Source organism: Boleophthalmus pectinirostris, unplaced genomic scaffold (genome assembly GCF_026225935.1).
Source record: "Boleophthalmus pectinirostris isolate CB_2022bp ecotype Guang Dong unplaced genomic scaffold, ASM2622593v1 HiC_scaffold_10, whole genome shotgun sequence".
In the NCBI taxonomy this organism is placed as follows: Eukaryota; Metazoa; Chordata; class Actinopteri; order Gobiiformes; family Gobiidae; genus Boleophthalmus; species Boleophthalmus pectinirostris.
In genome coordinates, this window is record NW_026570971.1 from 11179315 (window position 1) to 11201707 (window position 22393).

The following is a 22393-nucleotide window of genomic DNA, read 5'->3' on the forward strand; positions in this document are numbered from 1 at the left end:
CCGAGACTGAAACCAGATCCAGACCACGGCCGATCAAGACCAAATCAAGACCATGTTTGTTATTTTCGACCTTTTACAATTGTTTTGGCACATATATATATATATCAATGTTTTCATAAATCTATCTCCATTTTATCACTCGTCGAGTCTCAGACCTCGTGACCGAGACAAGACAGAGACTTTTAAAGGCAGAGACAAGATCGAGACATCGGCCCATCAAGACCAAATCAAGACCACGTTTGTTATTTTTGACCTTTTACAATTGTTTTGGCACATGTATATCAATGTTTTTATAAACCTATCTCCATTTATCACTCATCGAGTCAGACCTCGTGACCGAGACAAGACAGAGACTTTTAAAGGCAGAGACAAGATCGAGACATCGGCCCATCAAGACCAAATCAAGACCACGTTTGTTATTTTTGACCTTTTACAATTGTTTTGGCACATGTATATCAATGTTTTTATAAACCTATCTCCATTTTATCACTCATCGAGCCCCAGACCTCGTGACCGAGAAAAGACAGAGACTTTTAAAGGCAGAGGCAAGACCGAGACAATGACCCATCAAGACCAAGTCGAGGCCATCTTTGTCATTTATTTGTACTTTACAGTTATTTTCGTGCATATATATCAATGTTTTCATGAATCTATCTCCATTTTTATCACTCTCACACCTCGAGACTGACACAAGACCGAGTCCAAGAGCCTTCAAGACCAAGACAAGTCCAAACGCGGTTGAGGCTGAGACGAGACCAAGACAACACTAGTTCCTATAATATACTAAATTATACTCTTGAGCTTTAAGTCATGTTATAATGTTCATTTAAAACATAGCTGGAGTTTGAGTAATCCTTTATTGTTAGTCTGCCTATGCCTACAAAATGCGACTATGTTTAAAGTTATTGTATATACTTTTACTTTATTGTAGTATTGATTAAAGGTCTTATGTTACACACGTATGAACAGATGTGTACAGCAGCCGTCATCTTTATTGTCCACATTGCACTTAAAATAAAAACAGAAAACGCACACCAAAGTTCTTGTAGAGGTTCAAATGCAAAGAACAATGAGATAAAAGTGAAAAAACAGCACACTCAGATGGCCGATGTAATAACGTTTAAGCAAAACAAAACAAAAACGTCAGATATTTTTCTTGCTTTGGACTGCAGTTAAAATAAAATATATAAAAAACTTTGGACATCGGCCATCTGAGCAGAGGGCTTTTGTACTACTAATATATTTTTTCAATATTTTTTTTATCACTACACTAGTAATAATTTCTAGATCATTGTTGTAAACTTGGACGAATATTTCTTGGGAAGCAAAAGGTTAATATAATGGAATGGAAATGGATCAGTCACAATTTTTCTTCCATTGGTTTCTGGGTAAATCAGTGAACTAAACCAACACCTGCAGGGCCTTCGGTGGCTGTAACGAAGTCAATGTGGGGATGAATTTGAGATATTGATAAGATCCCGCCCATAACTCAATGAAATATGATTCACTAAGACAACTGTCAAACTCAAACTCATCCCCACACTGACTTGAATTGCACGGGATTTCGTTCCAACCACCGAAGATCCTGCAGGTGTTCGTTTAGTTCACCGATTTACCCAGATACCGTTGGAAGAAAAAATGTGTTATTACGGTACTCACCTCTCGTAAAGTTGTAAATTTAAACTGCTGCATCTCATTCTCATTAATCACAGAATTTGTCCGATGTAAATAATGACACACAGTCCATAAAACAGCAAAGTTAATCCAGTTTGAAAAGTGTTTTAAAAGTAAAAAGGCGAAGTAGTTCCTCACGTGTGTTTGTGTAAAGTCAGTTTAAACATTTGATAAATTTAAAACATAATATTACTACTGTTAAAGAGAGTCCATAATAAGATTTATTTCATTGTATTGGTACATGATTATTATTTTTATTACATGATTATATTATATGATACTGTTTTCTGGTGTTGGCAAAAGATTTTGGTTTTATGAAACACATCCGGTCCGGTGAACAGCAGGGGGAGCTCCTGTTCGGTCGCGTGTCATTAAAACCGCTGACTTGAGACCTGAACGACCGCTCTTTTATTTACTCAAGTTTTATCCGCCTTTTTCGGGTAATTATGTGCTTTTGATGTATCACGTTTGCAAAAAAAGTTATATTATAATTTGTATTTGTCATTAAAACCGCTGACTTGAGACCTGAACGACCGCTCTTTTATTTACTCAAGTTTTATCCCTCTTTTTTTTTTTTTTCCAGGGGTCGTGGTTGTAACATTTGTTTACATCCGCACAGCGTCCGGATCGAGGTGAAACTCCAGATTAGCGATAGTAACTCTACATCCTGTGCACTTTATCGCCAGCCTTATCGCCGTATAATAATAACACAGTTTTGACTTGAACACTTAAAGGTTGTATGGAGGATTTTTTTTTGTTTCAAGTTGTCAATTGTTGTCAATGATAGCATTATAGAGGTACAGTAGCCTTGTAATTATGATGACCAAAAAAAAGAGAATAAAAATTCATCAACTCTGGACGTGGTGGGGCTAAACATTTGCCAATAGATAACGACACTGCCTCGTTATCTGTGAGCTGACAGGCTGTCAATCAATCTCCCTACGTTTCTAGCGTAACTGACTTGCCCTGCGCTGCCGGTACGTGGTTTACGTACGACTGTCACACAGTCCACAGACGCAAGCCGCACAGACGCTGTTTACTCCACCAACGCACAACAGTTCTTAGCGGCTTTTTTTGACCTATATCTTCCTCGCAGTTCGCACAAAGTTTGTTGCAATGGCAGACAAGAATCCAGGAGCAGTTAGCCGCAAAAGAAAGTCCGTTTTTGAGGTCGCTGAAAGAAGAAGACAAGGGGAAAAGCAGCGAAGCCAAACTAAGGTGATTCTTGAAGATTCATTCCAGCGATGGCGCGACTGAAGCAGACGCAGGGTCTAAAGACTGACGCACTGGTCGCCAAATTACTCCTGGACAGGTCACTTCTGCTTATTATGAAAACGTACTTTATTTCCAAGAGCTGAGACAAACGTTTTTTTCAGGACACGAAAGCGATATCCTATGTCTGAAAACGTAATTTTCAAGGCAAAGAAAGAGTCCGCTTGCTGCTGCGTGTTGTAGCTAGTTCATTCGCACGGAATCTCCGCGCACTCTTCTCTGCACCCCTTTCCTGCTCCTCTCCCCGCTGCCCGATCCGTTCTTCCCCCTGCTCCTCACTTCTCCGGGCACAGAATCTCCGCACACCGCTCCCCTCTCCTCTCTCCTCTCTCCTCTCTCTCTCTCCCTGCTCCGCTCTTCTCCCTGCTCCTCACTTCTCGTCCGCGCACGAAATGTCCGCACACCCGCTCCCCCCGCTCCTCACTTCTCCGTCTTGCCTAACCAACACTGTAGTTAGTTGTTTACAAGTCATGTGCAGCTCACCGGCTGTAAACAAACCTGTTTCTGGCGTAAAGAGGAGGCGGGAGGAGGTGTTTCTACGTAGGAGCTGTAGGGGAGGGGGGGTGGTTTCACGCATGCGCAACATTTGAAAAAGGACAAACAGTCGCTGGATTTCTCGTTCCTTGGAAAATCCTCTATACAACCTTTAAGAGTCTCAAAGTGAGTGATTTTTACTCTAAACAGGAAACAGCAGACACGAGGGGCACTCATAACTTTATATCCCGTGGTCCGCAGACAGATCCCGCTGCAGTCTTCGCGATCGGAGATTTAAAATGTCATAAGATTCTCCTCGAGCCTGTGGTGTGCGCTTTTTGTCGCACGTTTAAAACCGAAAAATCCTGTAGTGTGTAGCGGCTTTTAAAATGCGTAAGGAATAATAACAAATGGACTTTTATGTTTTTAAGAAGAGATTGTTAAAGAGAGAGCCCCTAAATCGCAGCGTTTTATGCCAGAGATCTGATCAGGATTAGTTTTGTTGTCATATTGCTCATGTGTCCAGGGGTAAATCACATCAGCCTTCATCACATTTATGGACCTAATATCAAACAATACTGCGCTCTCTAGTAAACAAAGATATTATTTATTAAGGGAAAGGTCATGTCCTCAATTATAATCGAATTTCCTCTCACTCTTTTACACTGATGGTTAATATGTTACTACAGTTAATATCATGCATGTACTTTTACGATCTTCACCGCACTTTTATCTTTAACTGTGTATTAAATCATGAAGACTTTTGGTGGTTTACAGATTCTACTGATGTGATGGTGATGGTGATGGGGGGGGGGCAAGAGCCAGTTTTCCTTTATAACACTGCCAGCGCTGCCCAAACCCTCTGGAACTCTCTCCGCCTTCACATCATGAACTCAGACTCAGTAAACACCTTCAAAAAACTGCTCAAAACACCTTTTCCTTCCTCACACTATAGCCCCAACTCATGACACATTTTCCTCCTCATTTTAGTGTTACTTTATTGTGAAGCGTCTTTGTGTTGCCGTGAAAAGCGCAATGTAAAACAGTATAAAAATATGTACGATTTAGGGATGTAACAATAACAGTAATATCGTGATATCGTATCGTCTCACAATAATATCGTGGACCATCACAATATATCGAATTACAAGTCTCTTTGCTTAAATTAAGAGATATGGTGCAGCAGCAGCTAAAAAAACAGAGGGAACTACACAGACCATGATCCTTTGCTCCATTTCAGTGCAGACGACAAGAAGAAACAACAGTTCTAAGCATTTTTAAGTCTTAAGTCTTTGGATTAAATCTTGTCAAGGCATTTTAAGAGGAAAAACAGTTAATAGTTTTGTTCGCCTCCACAAAATATCGCAATAAATATCGTACCGTGAGATGTATATCGTGAAAATATCGAATGAAGAGATTCGGATATTGTTACATCTCTAATCGTGAGCCTCCACACGATATCGCAATAAATATCGTACCGTGAAGTTTATACCGTGACGATATCGTATCTTGAGACTTGAATATTGTTACACCCCCAGTATGATTATGATTATTATTATTATGATTATTATTATATTATTATTCACACTGTACTTTACATTTAAAGATTCAAAATGTAAATATACAAACGTGGAATCTGATCATTTCTATTAGTGACTCGACCATAGATAGAACTTCTGCCCTACAAAGGCAAAAGACCTGAACTCACCAGAGTGTAAAACTGAGAAAAATGACTTCAGCGTTCCTGTTTGGAATAAGTAGGGCTCCCAAAATTTGACAACTAGTTGCTACAGTGAAGAAATATTTGTATGTGAAAAATACTGAGCTCAGAATTGCCCTTTTGGCCTTTGTCAGTTCCTGTTCTCTGCCTTTGTATGAGCCGGGCAAAAGCAAACATAAGGAGTCATGCAAAAGCAAAAGGCAGAAACTGACATGATCGTTAATTGCTTGATTTTTCTCAGACTTCCATTCCATTATAAAAACACCTCACCAAGGTTGAGTCATCATGGAGTTTGTTTGAAATGACGTAGAAGAGCTTTGGATTTCCTGTTTTGTGCTGATCAGGATTGTGTGGCAACACTTTACACAGTTTGAGTTTGTATGTACAGTATGAATAAATACACTAAACACTTTCACATTAAAGATATTTTAAGTATAATTGAATACAAAGGTGTATTTTTTTAATGTGTTAAGACCCTGTGCATAAAAGAAAGAGGCGAGAGGTTGGATTTTAAAATAAAATATATTTTCGAACTAAATCACACACAAAATAAACACTGTTTCTGCCTTTTGCCTTTGCACGACTCTTTCTTTTTGGCTCATGAAACAAAAGCAGAGAACAGGAACTGAAAAATAAGGGTCAAAGGGACATTTTGAGCTCAATATTTTTCACGATATTCATTCACACGATAAAGGAAATCTCTAATACCCCCCCAAAAAATCCCTAAACTCATTTTTGACCAATGATGTTACAGTGTCCGGACTTGCTATATTACAACTCAAATCTGCATATTAAAGGACTTTCTTACATTAGGCAAAACGGACTCTTGTGCACTTTAAGCCATGTTATGTTTTGTTTCATTCATGTTTTACAGTTAGTGCAGTAGAGACTGAAACATCTATTCTTTAAGCAACTCTTGAGGTCAAAATAAGCCCACTGTGTACTGTCTAGGGATGGGCATGATTAATCGATTAATCGATAATTGATCATTAAGAATTTCATCGATTACGTTAATTTTAATCGACAAACCGAATGCAGGTTGCTGTGTGTAGCGTGACCAAACAGGGGTCTGTACATGTGTCTCTCTGCATCAGAAGGAGCGAGACACAAACAGTAGGTCAGTCTGCAACGTACCGAAGCACAAATGTGTATTTAACGATGATTTGTACAAGAAATTCCACGCTTTCTGTTGCGTTCGGGACAAGTGTGAGTCCATGTGCACAGGTTACAAAGCAGGCACATATGTTTCGGTGTCCAGTGGGAAAAAGTTTTACCAGGTGAGAGTCGCGCAATGTCGATGACGAGTCCCCACCTCCCTCCCCCCGTACGGTGTCCTGGTTTTGACAAACGCAAATCTGGTCACACTAACCTGTATTCACCTGAGTCATGTCTTTTAATCCGACAGAAATTGACCGCATCAGCGACACAAGAGCTGTAGTTTTATCTTTGCTTAGTTTATGCAAATTAGCGATGCGGTTTTAAGTTTTGTTTCTGTGAGAGTTGCGCAAAACTGAATTAAACACATTATAATGTCAAACGGCTGATGTGGCTCTAGAGTCGTTACGGTTTATATGTCGTAAAGTTGAATTTATTTATGCAGATTAGTAGTGCAGATAGTAATAATAATGATGATCATTTTAATATAAAAACGTTAATGATTAATCGATCGTTAATTCTTCCGACGATCGATTAAGAAAATTTACATCGAATGCCCATCCCTAGTACTGTCTGCATCTTATTATAAAGAGCTTCATAATCCGATAAACAAAAGTGTATCTTAGAACTGTAATACCCAATACTGGCTTTAAATAAGTAAATAAGATTCCTCCTCATGTTCCCGTGACATGTCAGCCTGCACGTTCCTGTGACATGTGTTGAAATGGTCAGACAGAGCAGCGTTAAGCATTTACAGACCGGAGCATGACGCAGACTACAGTCACCCGTTACATTTTAAGCAAGTTTTATGGATGTGTCTGGATGTCGACATCATTTAGACCCACCTTAAAACACCTAACGTTTCATGAGGTAAAACGTAAAAGCGCTGTACTTGATTTTTACGTGAAGGACAGAGCCGGGTCACTTTAAAACGTTTGCAGTGCTCCAAAGTTATTCCTCACTTTATGCGTTCAGAGCATCCTAATTACTCACCGCAATGAGCTTATAAGCATCTTTCAGAACTTTCAGAGACCAGAGCAGCGTTTTGCCATAAAGCTGACAACAACTAGCATGCTAACGTGCACTTCCTGAATCACAGGCAGCATGCAACGGACTTATTTTGACCTCAAGAGCATCTTAATATGTCTGTACTGGGACTCAAATGCATGAAAATAAATTGGGCACAGAGCCTTTGTGTCTTTTTAGCGTATTTAGAATTTATTATTACCATTTATATTTTTATTTAGTTTTAGTTAATATATTTATTGTGATGAGTGAGCTACTGTGTCCAAATAATTTAATCGATAACATTTGTCTAAGTCTAAAAAAACAAAACGCAAGTCAGGCAATGACTCTGCAGCAAACTACAAATTACAATTACAAGTTATTCCTCATTTACCTTTTGCATTCAGAACATCCTCATGACTCACCACAATGAGTTTACCAGCATCTTTCACAACTCTCGGAGACCAGAGCAGTGTTTTGCCATAAAGCTGACAACAACTAGCATGCTAACGTGCACTTCCAGAGTCACAGACAGCATGCAACTGACTTATTTTGACCTCAAGAGCATCTTAATATGTCCGTACTTGGGGCTCAAATACATGAAAATAAATTGAAATTGTGTACGGAAAGAAGTCTCTTGCGATCTTTTTTGCGTATTTAGAATTCAGTATTACCATTTATAGTTTTAATTTGCTCTTTGTTATTATATTATTGTGGTGTGTGAGCTCCTGTGTCCAAATCAATTTCCCTTGTGGATCAATAAAGTAAAATAAAATGCAAGTCAGGCAATGATTCTGCAGCAAACTACAAACCAGCTGATGCAATGAGGAGTTAAGCAGTTAAAATAGTGTTAGAAACGTTAGCTGGTTGCAAAGTGGATGCAATTGGAGCACTTAAACGGCCAAAATGAGTAATACATAATAACATGACATAAAATAATAAAATGATTCAAATCTCAATTCAAGATCATAAACGGAGCATATAAAGGGTCCTTTAAATGCAGATCATCATAACACAGACTTTTGTTTGTGCTGAAGCGGGACTTTGCGAACTCATCCATAATGCTGCTGACAGGGGTCAAAGGTCAGGGATCACATGGGAGGCAGTTGGACGAGTGCCGTGGAAAGCCTAGAGCCACTACACAATGAGACAATGATTGGAGGGAAGAGTCCGACATATACGCAAATAAAACTTTACAGTATTTCATTATTGTATATTAGAGGTTTAAGCAGCAGTTGCCATAGTAATAGTAGATGTAGTAAAAGTAGTAGTATTGGTAGTAGTAGCAGAAGTAGGTAGTGCATGCAATGTTTCATAGTAGGTACAGTATGTGTAGTTTTAGTGCGTGGAGGCAGCAGTAGTAGTAGTAGTAGTAAAAGTAGTAGTAGTATTTAGGGGTGTGCAAAAATATCGAAATATATCGTGTTGTTTAATGTGATGATACAGTATCGATATCGTTGGCTGCTGTATCGATATATCGGCAAGAGTATTTTTTGGCATATTTAATTAAATTATTTTGATACACAGCAACAGTTTTGTTGTTTGTTTAGAGGAAGGAAACTCATTTAAGCAACATATTTGACATTTTCACTGTTTTGATGATTAAAATAGATGTTTTTCATATGAACTTTGCAGAAGAAGTGGTTTAACAAAGACTTTTGGTATCACAGACATGATTAAGCCTTTATTTTTGTTAATGTTATTTTGAAATATATCGAATCGAATCGAAAGTGCACTGTATCGAGATAAGTATCGTCTTGTGGCCTTTGTATCGATGTATGTACCGTATCGTAGCCTTTGTATCGAGGTATGTATCGTATCGTAGCCTTTGTATCGAGGTATGTATCGTATCGTGGTCAGGGTATCGAGGTATGTATCGTATTGTAGCCTTTGTATCGAGGTATGTATCGTATCGTAGCCTTTGTATCGAGGTATGTATCGTATCGTGGCCTGTGTATCGAGGTATGTATCGTATCTTAGCCTTTGTATCGAGGTATGTATCGTATCATGGCCTTTGTATCGAGGTATGTATTGTATCGTAGCCTTTGTATCGAGGTATGTATCGTATCGTAGCCTTTGTATCGAGGTATGTATCGTATCATGGCCTTTGTATTGAGGTATGTATCATATCGTGGCCTTTGTATCGAGGTATGTATCGTATCTTAGCCTTTGTATCGAGGTATGTATCGTATCATGGCCTTTGTATCGAGGTATGTATTGTATCGTAGCCTTTGTATCGAGGTATGTATCGTATCGTAGCCTTTGTATCGAGGTATGTATCGTATCATGGCCTTTGTATTGAGGTATGTATCATATCGTGGCCTTTGTATCGAGGTATGTATCGTATTGTAGCCTTTGTATCGAGGTATGTATCATATCGTGGTCAGGGTATCGAGGTATGTATCGTATCGTAGCCTTTGTATCGAGGTATGTATCGTATCGTAGCCTTTGTATCGAGGTATGTATCGTATCGTGGTCAGGGTATCGAGGTATGTATCATATCGTGGCCTTCGTATCGAGGTATGTATCGTATCGTGGCCTCTGTATCGAGGTATGTATCATATCGTGGCCTCTGTATCGAGGTATGTATCGTATCGTGGCCTGTGTATCGAGGTATGTATCGTATCGTAGCCTTTGTATCGAGGTATGTATCGTATCGTGGCCTCTGTATCGAGGTATGTATCGTATCGTAGCCTTTGTATCGAGGTATGTATCGTATCGTAGCCTTTGTATCGAGGTATGTATCGTATAGTAACCTTTGTATCGAGGTATGTATCGTATCGTAGCCTTTGTATCGAGGTATGTATCGTATCGTAGCCTTTGTATCGAGGTATGTATCGTATCGTGGCCTGTGTATCGAGGTATGTATCGTATCGTGGCCTTTGTATCGAGGTATGTATCGTATCGTGGCCTTTGTATCGAGGTATGTATCGTTTCGTAGCCTTTGTATCGAGGTATGTATCGTATCGTGGTCAGGGTATCAAGGTATGTATCGTATTGTAGCCTTTGTATCGAGGTATGTATTGTATCGTGGTCAGGGTATCGAGGTATGTATCGTATAGTAACCTTTGTATCGAGGTATGTATCGTATCGTAGCCTTTGTATCGAGGTATGTATCGTATCGTAGCCTTTGTATCGAGGTATGTATCGTATCGTGGCCTGTGTATCGAGGTATTGTGGCCAGGGTATCGAGGTATGTATCGTATCGTAGCCTTTGTATCGAGGTATGTATCGTATCGTAGCCTTTGTATCGAGGTATGTATCGTATTGTGGCCTGTGTATCGAGGTATGTATCGTATCGTGGTCAGGGTATCGAGGTATGTATCGTATCGTGGCCTGTGTATCGATGTATGTATCGTATCGTGGCCTCTGTATCGAGGTATGTATCGTATCGTAGCCTTTGTATCGAGGTATGTATCGTATCGTGGCCTTCGTATCGAGGTATGTATCGTATTGTAGCCTTTGTATCGAGGTATGTATCGTATCGTGGTCAGGGTATCGAGGTATGTATCATATCGTGGCCTTTGTATCGAGGTATGTATCGTATCGTGGCCTTTGTATCGAGGTATGTATCGTATCGTGGCCTGTGTATCGAGGTATGTATCGTATCGGCAACTTCTTAATGATACCAGCCCTAGTAGTACTGGTAGTAGTAGCAGTGGGAAGCCCGCAAGGAATATGCATGCAATATTTTAGGGGTTAAGTCTGATTTAAGGACAGTATCATAGTAGTAGAAGTAAAGACTGCAGTAATAGTGGTCATAGTAGTAGTAGCAGTAGTACTAGTAGTAGTAGCAGTAGTAAAAGTAGTAGTATTAGTAGGAATAGCAGTAGGTAGTCCACAAGGCCCTGCAATATTTTGGGAGTTAAGTCTGATTTAAGGACAATATCATAGTAGTAGTAAGTAAAGGCAGCAGTAGTAGTTGTCGTCGTAGTAGTAGGTGAAGTAGTACTAGCAGTAGTTGTTGTAATAGTAGCAGTAGCAGTAGTACAAGCTAGGGTAGAGAAGAGTGCTAAATATACACACATTTATTCATAAAAAACAAGTAAGTTATGACAATTAAGACATATTTTTAGAGGTTTGAGTAGTCGTAGAAGTATTGGTAGTAATATTAGTAGTAGTAGTACCACAAAGTCATGTAATGTTTTGGCTTTAAGTCGGATTAAAGGACATGATCATACTGGTAGTGCAGGCAGCTGTAGTAGCGTAATACGTTTTCACTTCCGTGACCTCGCATGAACTGCTCGTGACCTGAACGTGAGGTCAACCAGTAATTATATGGGAGTAATTTTAGTTAATGATTCTTAAGTTTATGTTTCGGTTTAATATCTTTGGGCTTCTTTCCCAACTGAAATAAAAACAAACACAGAGGTAACATTGTTTGGTTTTTGATATCAATCTATAGACAAAAATATGAAAATACAAGCCCTCCCCAACGCTGTTTTTTTAATCTCTGTTATAATGTTGTTTCCTCCTCACAAACACACCCGGGGTTGTGTTTTGTTTCATTCATATCATGTGTAACGCACAAACCCATCCGCCAATCTCTACTGAATAAACTCTAAAAAGTAGTTGCTAACTTGAAAACTACAGCTTAGACTACTAATAAAGAGTTACTCAAGCATGTGTGAATAACAAAACACAACTCCAGGTCTGTTTTTGATGAAGTAACAACATTCTAACATGGCATAAAGCTCACACAAGAGTTAATATTGTGTAAGGCGCTACCGAAGTTTTGGAACACCCTAATTTTTCCAGGTATTTATTGCAGTTCAACTCGTGCAAGTCCAATGAAGAGCTTGAAATGGTACAAAGGTAAGAACTGAACAGCCAGAGGTTTAAAAAAAGATAAAAGATACAAAACACAAGTCCAAGCTCTGCCAAAACTACCTCAGGAAAAAAGAACAAAAACATGGAAAACATGGAGTGTCCCGCACAGTCTCCAGACTTAAACCCCATCGAGCTGCAACAGACTTGGGAAGAACTTTCTGAAGAATATTTGATTTCTATTGTAAAAAGAATGAGCCTCAAGTGAGTTCAGATGTTATATGGTGGACACTTTCATGAATCAAAAGTTTAGAATACGTTTTGGTCAACAGTAAACAGTCGGGATGTAACAATAAACTAAATACCGTGATATCATATCGTAAAATTTCTTATAATTATATCGTGGACCATCACAATATATGGAATTACGAAGAGCAAAACGATAAATGGTAATAATAAATTCAAAATAAGTAGAAAAAAAACAAGAGACCGGTGTCAAAAAAGCATAATTATATAAATGTAGGGCTGCTCAATTATGGAAAAAAATCATTATTGCGATTATTTTGGTCAATATTGGAATCAGGATTATTCACGATGCATTTATTCAGCAATTCTCTCTCTCTCTCTCAAAAAAAAACCCCTTTATTATTGATAATTTAGGCAAAATTTTGGAAAGTTTAAAATAAATATTGGCTACAAATATGAACCTTAGAGCAGTTTTGCACAGTATCGAATTACAAGCCTCTTTGCTTAAATTAAGAGTTATGGTGCAGCAATAGCTAAAAAAGAAAGAGGGAACTACATTTCAGTGCAGACCACAAGAAGAAATAACAGTTCTAAGCATTTTTAAGTCTTTGGATTATGAGGAAAAAGTAGCATAATAACAGTTTTGTAAAGCCTCAACAAAATATCGCAATAAATATCGTACCGTGTGATGTATATCGTGAAAATATCTTACAGAGAGATTTGGATATTGTTACATCCCTAATCGTGAGCTTTCCCACGATATCGCAATAAATATCGTACAATGAGGTTCATACTTGACGTGAGACTTAGATATCGTAACACCCCTAGTAAACAGTAAAAAAATTGAAAAAGTGTAATGTTCTAAAACTTTTGATTCATTGTGTATAGGACTTAACACCACATTTTCGATCGAATAATAAAAGATTCACGTCATAGGGACCTGGTTTTTGTCCCTTTAAGGCAGGCAGGTCCCCGTAATGTGAGTGTGTGTACAGATTCAAGTCCCCCTAGTGTGATAAATATCCGTCCGCACACACACTCACACACAAACGCACAAACGCACACAAATCAGGGGGCTTATCTTGCAGGCAAAACTAAAGCTGGACACATGACTGGACTTATCATGAAAAATACTGAACAATGCGCCAAGGCTAACTGAGCTAACAGACGCTTTCACTTTTTCACTTCTACTTCTTCAATTTGTGTTCCGATAGTGAAATTACAACTGTTACTTTTTGCATTAGCATAAAAGTATAAGGGTATTAGAGGGGTTATGGGTGGGTGATATGTTGTTACTACATTAAAAACAGACCTGGAGTTGTGTTTTGTTTCACTCACACGTGTTTGAGTAACTCTTTATTATTAGTCTGCTTAAATCTCTATCTTGGCAGTTCCAGGGCTGAAATCATCCAAATCATTCCAGTGGAGGTGTATGGAGCTTAAAAACACAGTGGAGCTGGAGCACTTCCTGTGTTAAGCTCCATATGGCATCTAGGGGTGTGCAAAAATATCAAAATATCGATATTTTGCACAGTTTAATGTGATGATACAGTATCAGTATCGTGGGCTGCTGTATCGATATATCGCCAAGAGTATTTTTTGGTTTATTTTACTAAATTATTTTGTTACAGCGCTATATTTTTGTTGCTTGTTTAGAGGAAGGAAACTTGTTTATGCAACACATTTGACATTTTCACAGTTTTGATGATTAAAATGGGTGTGTTTCATATGAACTTTGCAGAAGAAGCGGTTAAACAAAGACTTTCAGGCCCCGTCCAGACTAGTACATATTTGAGTTGTTTCACATTCATTCACACTAATTCTATGGAAAACGGCTTCAGAGACGGAACGATCTGGTGCCGCCAGTTCCCATGAATTCATCTGAGTATGGATCTGATCTGGCAAGGTGTGTGTCAGAATAATTCTATTATCCCATATTTGCTAAATGCTTGTGTGTTATTCTAGACCTATGAGTTAACCATTTATGTACTACAATTCTTTGATTTATAATGTACCAATCACTTGTATGAAAATGAATAACCTCTGTGTGTTTGACAACTGTGTGCAGTGTCCTATCGCTCTTGTGAACCTTCGAGATGATTCCTCACATGAAGCCAACTCCCACTGTCACACATGCAAGAGTTATGATGGTGTCTGACTATACCTACGGCACCTCCTGATTGTTAATCATGTTTTATGTGTTTGAACTATGAATAGCTGCATCAGTTTCTTATTATGTCTTTGCTGTTTCCCCTTCCCCTTGAGAATTATCATTCTGTAACTATGGCCTCCTAATGAAATAAAAAGAGGAGAAGCGGCCTTGAGTCATCAGAACGTGTGGAGACTGTTGGTTTTGATGCCCACTCTCTGCCCGTTCTCCTCATGAGAAAAACTGAATTAATCTCTTGTCTTTCTTCTTGTTTTGAATGTCTAGATAAACCTAACAGTGTGGACGCCTGAAAATGCTGATATGCTGACGTAGGTCCGCGAAATCATTCACCGTCAAAACACTAAGAGGCTAGAATATATGTCCACTCATATATACGGTCTGTGTGTACGACCTGCAGACGTTTAATCTCTGAATAGTTTAACATGAATCATCTCCAACGCGATAGAAGCACAGAACAGACTCACCATCAGCAGAACACCCCTCTGTCACAGAAAGAACACTCAGATTCCACCGAGTCGTGTCCTTTAGTCCGACAGAAGCTGAACCGCATCAGCGCACAATATCGAGCTGTTTTTTGAGCGCTCCGTTTATCCAAATGAGCCATGCGGTTTTAAGTTTCATTTCTATAAAACGTAAACAAATGTGCTCAAAGCTGTGTGGATAGGGAAGACTCGCGGACACAGAAACGACGTGTCTGGACGCAAATCGTTTTCGATACGTTGATACATTTCAGTGTAAACGTAGCCTCAGTATCACAGCCTTTATTTTTTATTGAACCGTATTGAATCAATTTGAAATATACCGTACTGAATCAAAAGTGCAGAAGTTGTGTATCGGCAACTTCTGAATGACACCCTGCACTACAGACATCACAAGTTTTCTTTTTGAGAGAAGCACTTTTGTGTGTTAAACTTGCGAATTAAACAAAACACAACTCCAGGTCAACTCAACCATTCACAGACGAGGGTACGCAGACACTGGGGGTGAGTGAGTCTAAGTGTCTTGCCCATGGACACAACAGCAGCATTCATCTGTGGGAGCCAGCTGCACACATGCATTTACTGACTGTGAAAATCCCAATCACTGTCGCTTAGAAATGCCTGCACCTGGATCTCAACTCAAATTGGATTGTGGATATTGTAAAGAAACAGAAAATATTTTGAGCTCTACAGTGTTTTTGTTCCTGTGCAAGGCTTGACAACGCAATAACAATAATTTCCCCTCTTGGCTGTCCAAAAAAGCTGCAAAGGATCATGGTCTATCTATCGGCTACGCACTGCTGCAACAAAACTATGACAGTTATTTAGGTAGAAGTCACAGCATTTCAACAGGCCTATTATGTAAGAGACCACATTAGAAAGAGCCTTTTGATCCGGTGATATCAAAACAGTGAACAGAAGATTGCAAAAGGGTTGTCAAAAGGATCGAGAATCACGTACTAATCGATATTAAAACTAGATACTCATTTGAGCAGGTATCGATACTAAAAAAAAGTCACATTCATGGGACAAAAACGAACCTTTCTTGAAGAGTTTTAGAATGATTTTGAGCAAGTTTAAAGCACACGTGGAAATATAAAAGAAAATACTATGACTTAATTTTGAAAAACACATTCTATCGTTTACAGAAAGAGTATTTTTTTTACTAATATCATGGTATCGGAATTGGTATTGAGTATCGAATCGATTCCTTACTACTGAAATCAAGCTTTAAACTTAAGTATTGTGTAATAACAGCAGAAGTGGGGACTTGAGTCAGACTTGAGTCACTATTATTAGGACTTGATAACATGGACTAAGACTTGGGACTCGACTTGCACTTGAAGGTCAGGGACTTCAGACTCGACTCGGACTTGAGGCCTAAGACTTGAGAAGCACTTTTTAAATCTGAAATGTTTCTATTCTGACCGTAATGATTCACACTAAGATCTTGTCAAGACATTTAAAAAGGAAAAAAATAACTAAATTAATGTCTACAACTCTTATATACTCTATAAATATAAATATACTGTGATTTTTTTAAAGTACAATTTATCTTAAAATTCATATAAATTGCAAAAATCTAGGCTATATTTGGTACTTTTTTGGTTTAAAGACTTGAAATAACTTGAAGCTCAAAGCAGACGACTTGGATTTATGGGCCAGTGATTCGAGACTCGACTTGGATTTGCCTGTATTTGACTTGGGACTTGACTCGGACTTGAGGCCTGTGACTTGAGAAGACTTGAGAAGCCCTTTTAAATCTGAAATGTTTCTATTCTGACCGTAATGATTCACACTAAGATCTTGTTAAAACATTTAAAACGGAAAAAAATTACTAAATTAATATCTACGACTTGGACTTGACTTGGACTTATGGGCCAGCGACGCGAGACTCGACTTGGACTTGCCTGTATTTGACTTGGGACTTGACTCAGACTTGAGGTCAAAGACTTGAGACTTACTTGAGACTCGCAGAACAAAGACTGAGTAACAGGTTTAAAAGTAGCTCGATGAAGCAGTAATAGTAACCAACTGATGATAATAGTAGTACAGCTTAGTAGTACAACTTAGTAGTACTCTATTGGGTAAAGAAGTAGTAAACAACTTTCAAATGTATGCAAGGTCTAGTTGTTGCAATATAGTATGGACCGCATAATTTTGGGTATAAAATATAACTGCATTTGCGTTTGGATTTGCAATAAACTGTATGTCTAAAAATAATTCTGTTAATGGTGCATATTGTAGGCGGGAATGTTAATATTTCACAGAAATATGAACAGATAAACCAATACAAGAACCCCGTGCATTTCAGAACATGTTTGTAGAGGTCTGAACTGGTACGACAAGATTATCTATAAAAAAAAAAAGCAGGATATGTTCTTATTTGCAGTAGTGTTGTCATGATTATGGATGTAACAATAACCGAAATATCGTGATATCGTACCGTCAAAAGTCTCACAATATGTCGAATTACAAGTTCCTTTGCTTAAATGCATGGTTTTATAGTAGCAACAGCTTATAAACATCAGGAACTACATATCCCATGATTCATTTCAGCACAAACAACATGAAGTTATATGTTTTTTACTTGAATTCTTGGGATTATGACGGAAATAATTCAAGCCAAATTTCTGTCAGGGTATTTTAAAAGCAACTATCTGCAATTATATCAGCCTCTCCAAAATATCGCAATAAATATCGTACTGTGAGATGCATATCGTTATAATATCGTATCGAGAGATTTGGATATCATTACATCCCTAATCACGATATTAAAACTTCAAACTCGAATACTCAATACCAATTCTGAAACCATAAAAAAAAATTAAAAAAAACTTCTTTCTTTGATCTTTAAATCCATGAGTATTTTCTTTTATATTTCCATGTTTGCTCTTATTCTTGTTCTGATTCAGCTCAAAATCATTCTAAAACTATTCCGGAAAGGCTCATTTCTGTCCTGTGAATGTGGAAAAACAATAATATCTACATGGAATCGAGCAGACTCACAGTTCACATTTAAGTACAGTACTTTCCTTGTACTTTCTTACATTCCACCACTGATAGGCCTACATATATATATATATATATATATATATACGTCTGCATACCTTAACGTTAGCCTAACTAATTCATAAGACACACAGTACATCATGCTCTTTTCGTCCTTTCACAGTTTGTATTGATTTATGATTTACTTAACCACAGTGACGGGAAAAATACTTTGAAAATGTGTTTAGTTACAGAATACTGAATATATTGTAATATATTCTGATACATGGTCCAATCAGAGAACTGTATTCAGAGTACTTATAATACTTTCACATCGAGTTGCATAGAATAACGAGCACAACCTGGACCCCCATGAGGCATCGGTGGGGATGGTTCATCACCACGGAAACAGCCCATACCCCGGTTATGTGTGTGCCAACGTGTGTGGTGATTGGGGGAATATTTTAGCCTGCAGATGGTTCAGAAATGGCTGAAATTGCCTATAATTTATAAATGCGTGGCCTTTCAATTGACTGTGTGACCTCAAATGACCTCGGATCACCAAACCTTTTTTTTTTTGCAGCAGCAGCAGCAGCATTGGGCACGAGGGCTTGACCCACATACCAAATTTGGCGACAATCGGTCCATAAATGGCGGAATTATCACACACACAGACACACAGGGTGAATACAAAACCTGGTCAACCCTTCAGGGACCAGGTAGTAACAGATTTATATTTGTTTCACTGTTTTTAAAGGTGTATTGTGTAACTTTTTAGTGGAGGGTCCGTCACTTGCTTGTTTCTGTGGATATGTCATAGCTCTGCCTGGAATATTCCACAGGATGACATTAAAAAGCTCTACATTACATTACATTTATTCAATTACAGCTAGGAATGTAACGATATCCAAGTCTCACGATACGATATTTATTGCGATATTTTGTGGAGTCTAGCAAAACTGTGAACATTTGGACTTAATCCAAAGAATTAAGACTTAAAAGTGCTTAGAACTGTTATTTCTTCTTGTAGTCTGCACTGAAATGGAGCAAAGGATCATGGTCTATGTAGTTCCCTCTGTCTTTTTTGTCTATTGCTGCACCATAACTCTTAATTTAAGCAAAGAGACTAATTCCATATATTGTGATGGTCCTCGATATTATTGTGAGAACTTTGATGATACGATATCACGATATATTGGTTATTGTTACACCCCTACTTATAATACTTTCACACCAAGTTGCATATTATTAATAACAGCTTTATATTTGTTTCACTGTTTTTAAAGGTGTATTGTGTAACTTTTCTAGTGGAGGGTCCGTCACTTGCTCGTTTTTCTGTGGATATGTCATCGCTCTGCCTGGAATGTTCCACAGTAGGACATTAAACAGCTCTACACTTACATTACATTACAGTTATATAACGATATCCAAGTGTCTTGGTACGATATTTTCACGATATGCATCTCATGGTACGATATTTATTGCGATATTTGTTGTAGTCAAACAAAAATGTGAACATGTTACTTTTTCCTCTTAAAATGCCTTAATTCAAAGAACTAAGACTTAAAAGTGCTTAGAACTGTTATTTTTTCTTGTAGTCTGCACTGAAATGGAGCAAAGGATCATGGTCTATGTAGTTCCCTCTGCCTTTAATTCGGTATATTGTGATAGTCCACGATATTATTGTGAAAACTTTGACGATACGATATCACAATATTTTTTTAATGTTATTGTTACATCCCTAATTACCGCTCAAAAATACCTAGAAAAACAAGTATTCTGACTGTGAGCGGGGTCGCCTCTCCACAGATTTGGCCCGTAACTTGGTCTTGGTCTTGGCTTGTTCTCCAAGAAGATCGAATTAATTTTTTATTTTTTTATTCTTTGTTATTATAATACGCACCTTTTCTCCTTGGCATTTTCCCAGAGTTAGAAAGAAACACCTTGGCACCTCGCTGTTTTTATGATTATTTTTATGATTATTATTCCGCTTGATTTTTATTGTACGTTTTATGTCACTGTAAATGTTGTTCAGCACTTTGATAACCTCCGGCTGTTTTAAATGCGCTATACAGTACAAATAAATTCGATTTGATTTGATATTTTGTGATGCGTGAGCTACAGCGTCCCTCGTGGATGAATACAGTTTGTCGAAGTCGAAGTCTAAATCTAATACCACACTGTGAAACATTCCAGACAAAGCAATAACATCTCCTCCTGAAAAGTTACACAATGCACCTTGACTGAAGATGGGAAAATCCCTCGTGCACTCACCACAAAAGCGGAGTTTGTTGTGTATTTTTCTCACTGATTCTTTGCAGTTTGAAGCCTGAATTACACGATCAAACTCAATAATGTTTAGGTTATTTTTTTTAGAAAGTCTCCGTACTCTGAAAACCACCATGAAAACATAACAATACGTATTCATGTATTCATTTAATCCCCAGCTTTGTTCGTAACTTATAATGCTGCGAAACTAAATCATAACAGGGATGACATGGCCTTTTTTCCTTTGACACTTGTATTGATTTACGATTTTATTACCACGTACCACTTCAGGCTATTTATCTGACAACAGAATGAACCACGCAGCCCCAAAAAGAATGTGCAGAATAGTCAGATTTTCTTATCAATTCCCACGAAGAGCGCGCCTGGTTTTGCGTGTGCTACGCATCAAATTATGACCATTCCTGGAAGGTTTGACTCACTGGGAGCTGCCTGGCGCTGATTCACGGAGCTGGCATCCGAAATCGGCCACTCTCCACACTCTCCACGAAACTACTTACTTTTTTTTGGACGCGATGAGCAATATCACAGCTCCACGCCACAAACGCACGCCCAGCCCCGGAGTCACACCGCCGGACAATGGCAAACTTTCAATTCCCCATGCACATTTTTTTTTTTTTTTTTGTGCAAATCAAGGAAACGCTACGTGTGGTTTAAGCTGACAACTTTTCACGAGTGAGCAAAACACCAACCGAAGTGTCAAGCGTTGAATAGTGTACGATAACGCGCTGTCAAATGATATTAACACGCCGTAGTACGATGTGGCTCTCGGGGCGGTTCCAAAACGTGAAATAGGCTACGACTGCGACTACAAGGACTCACCTCTGGCTGTTATGCGTCTACGTAGAGTCCCCGTGCGTCCTATCCACGCGTAATGATTGCCAACGGGTGACGGTCCGGGTTCCCCCCTCCTCGCTGTCAGTCGGACGTGAGCGGCGCGTCGAGGTTGGCGTTGGAAGTGGCGTCGCGGGCGCAGAGGGCAGCAGAAGCACAAGGAAGGAGGGGAGGGAGGGGAGGAATCTGTACTCGTCCAACATGACACAGCAGCAGCGGTAGCGGCGGCGGCGGCGGAGTCACGGGCGAACTGTGCGTGCGCGAGCGTGTGCGTGAGTGAGTGAGGCGCGCGCACGGGCGGATCAAAGCGCGGGTATTCCTCAAACCGAAAGTGGTGTTATATAACGTGCGTACGGGCGGCGCACATTGGACTCGAGGAGGCACGTGGTACGGTTCGATTTGCATTCGGGATGACGAGGCAGATTCGCACAGGGCGGCTTTGTGACTTTTGACAACACTGACCCCTGCGCTGGTCCAGAATAGCCTGGAAAATTCTGGAGATTGCGCGCAGTGTTATCGGAATACGGCAATCCGGTCGCCATGGAGACAAGCAGCATGAAAACAAGCATGACATAACTTTTTTTTTTTGCGTTTTACTTTTTTGTGCACATAAAGCAGATGTCACAGAAAGAAGAAAATAATTAGTAATAAATAAATAAATGTGACCATTTTCCCCTCCCCCACTGTCACCAGAAAAAGGAAAGATAAATAATGGGAAAATGAAAATAAATGAATAAATAAATTACAATAAAAATAAATAAATAAATAAATAAATAATAATAATAATAATACATTTTCTTCCGCTTATCCAGGGCTGGGTTGCAGGGGCAGCAGTCTAAGCAGGGACTCCCAGACTTCCTTCACCCCAGACACTTCCTCCAACTCCTTCGGTGGGACCCCATGGCGTTTCCAGGCCAGCCCACAGACATAGTCCCTCCAGTCCTTTTACTTTTTACTTTTTTTTTCTTTCTTTTTTTTACTTTTTTGTGCACATAAAGCAGATGTCACAGAAAGAAAATAATTAGCAGTAATGTAATGTGACTATTCCCCTAACCCACTGTCTATAATAATAATAGATATAATAATAAAGTAAGTAAATAAGTCTATAGGGAACAGAGGGAAGTAAAAAAAATAAATCAGTATGAGGAAAAAACATCATCATACATATACACATATAAAAACATAAAAACCTCAGGACTGTGGCGAGGCTAACCAGCTTGCAATAAAGAAATGAAGGCTGTTGTTTTGCAAGGTAAAACATGCACTGCTGAATAAATGCAAGTTAAGGAGCCATGTTATGCAATTTTCTCATCTGTGTCG

The 22393-nt window shown here is 38.8% G+C and overlaps 1 protein-coding gene across 2 annotated transcripts in view; it reads right to left on the reverse strand.

Moving 5' to 3' along the window:
* Positions 1 to 21383, reverse strand: part of keap1a (kelch-like ECH-associated protein 1a) — a 56083-nt gene extending 34700 nt beyond the window's left edge. For both annotated transcript variants that reach the window (XM_055161117.1, XM_055161115.1), the window contains exon 1: positions 21062 to 21383. The gene's annotated coding sequence lies outside the window, so the exon portion shown is untranslated. The remainder of the gene's footprint in view (positions 1 to 21061) is intronic.
* Between the last annotated feature and the right edge of the window lie 1010 nt (positions 21384 to 22393).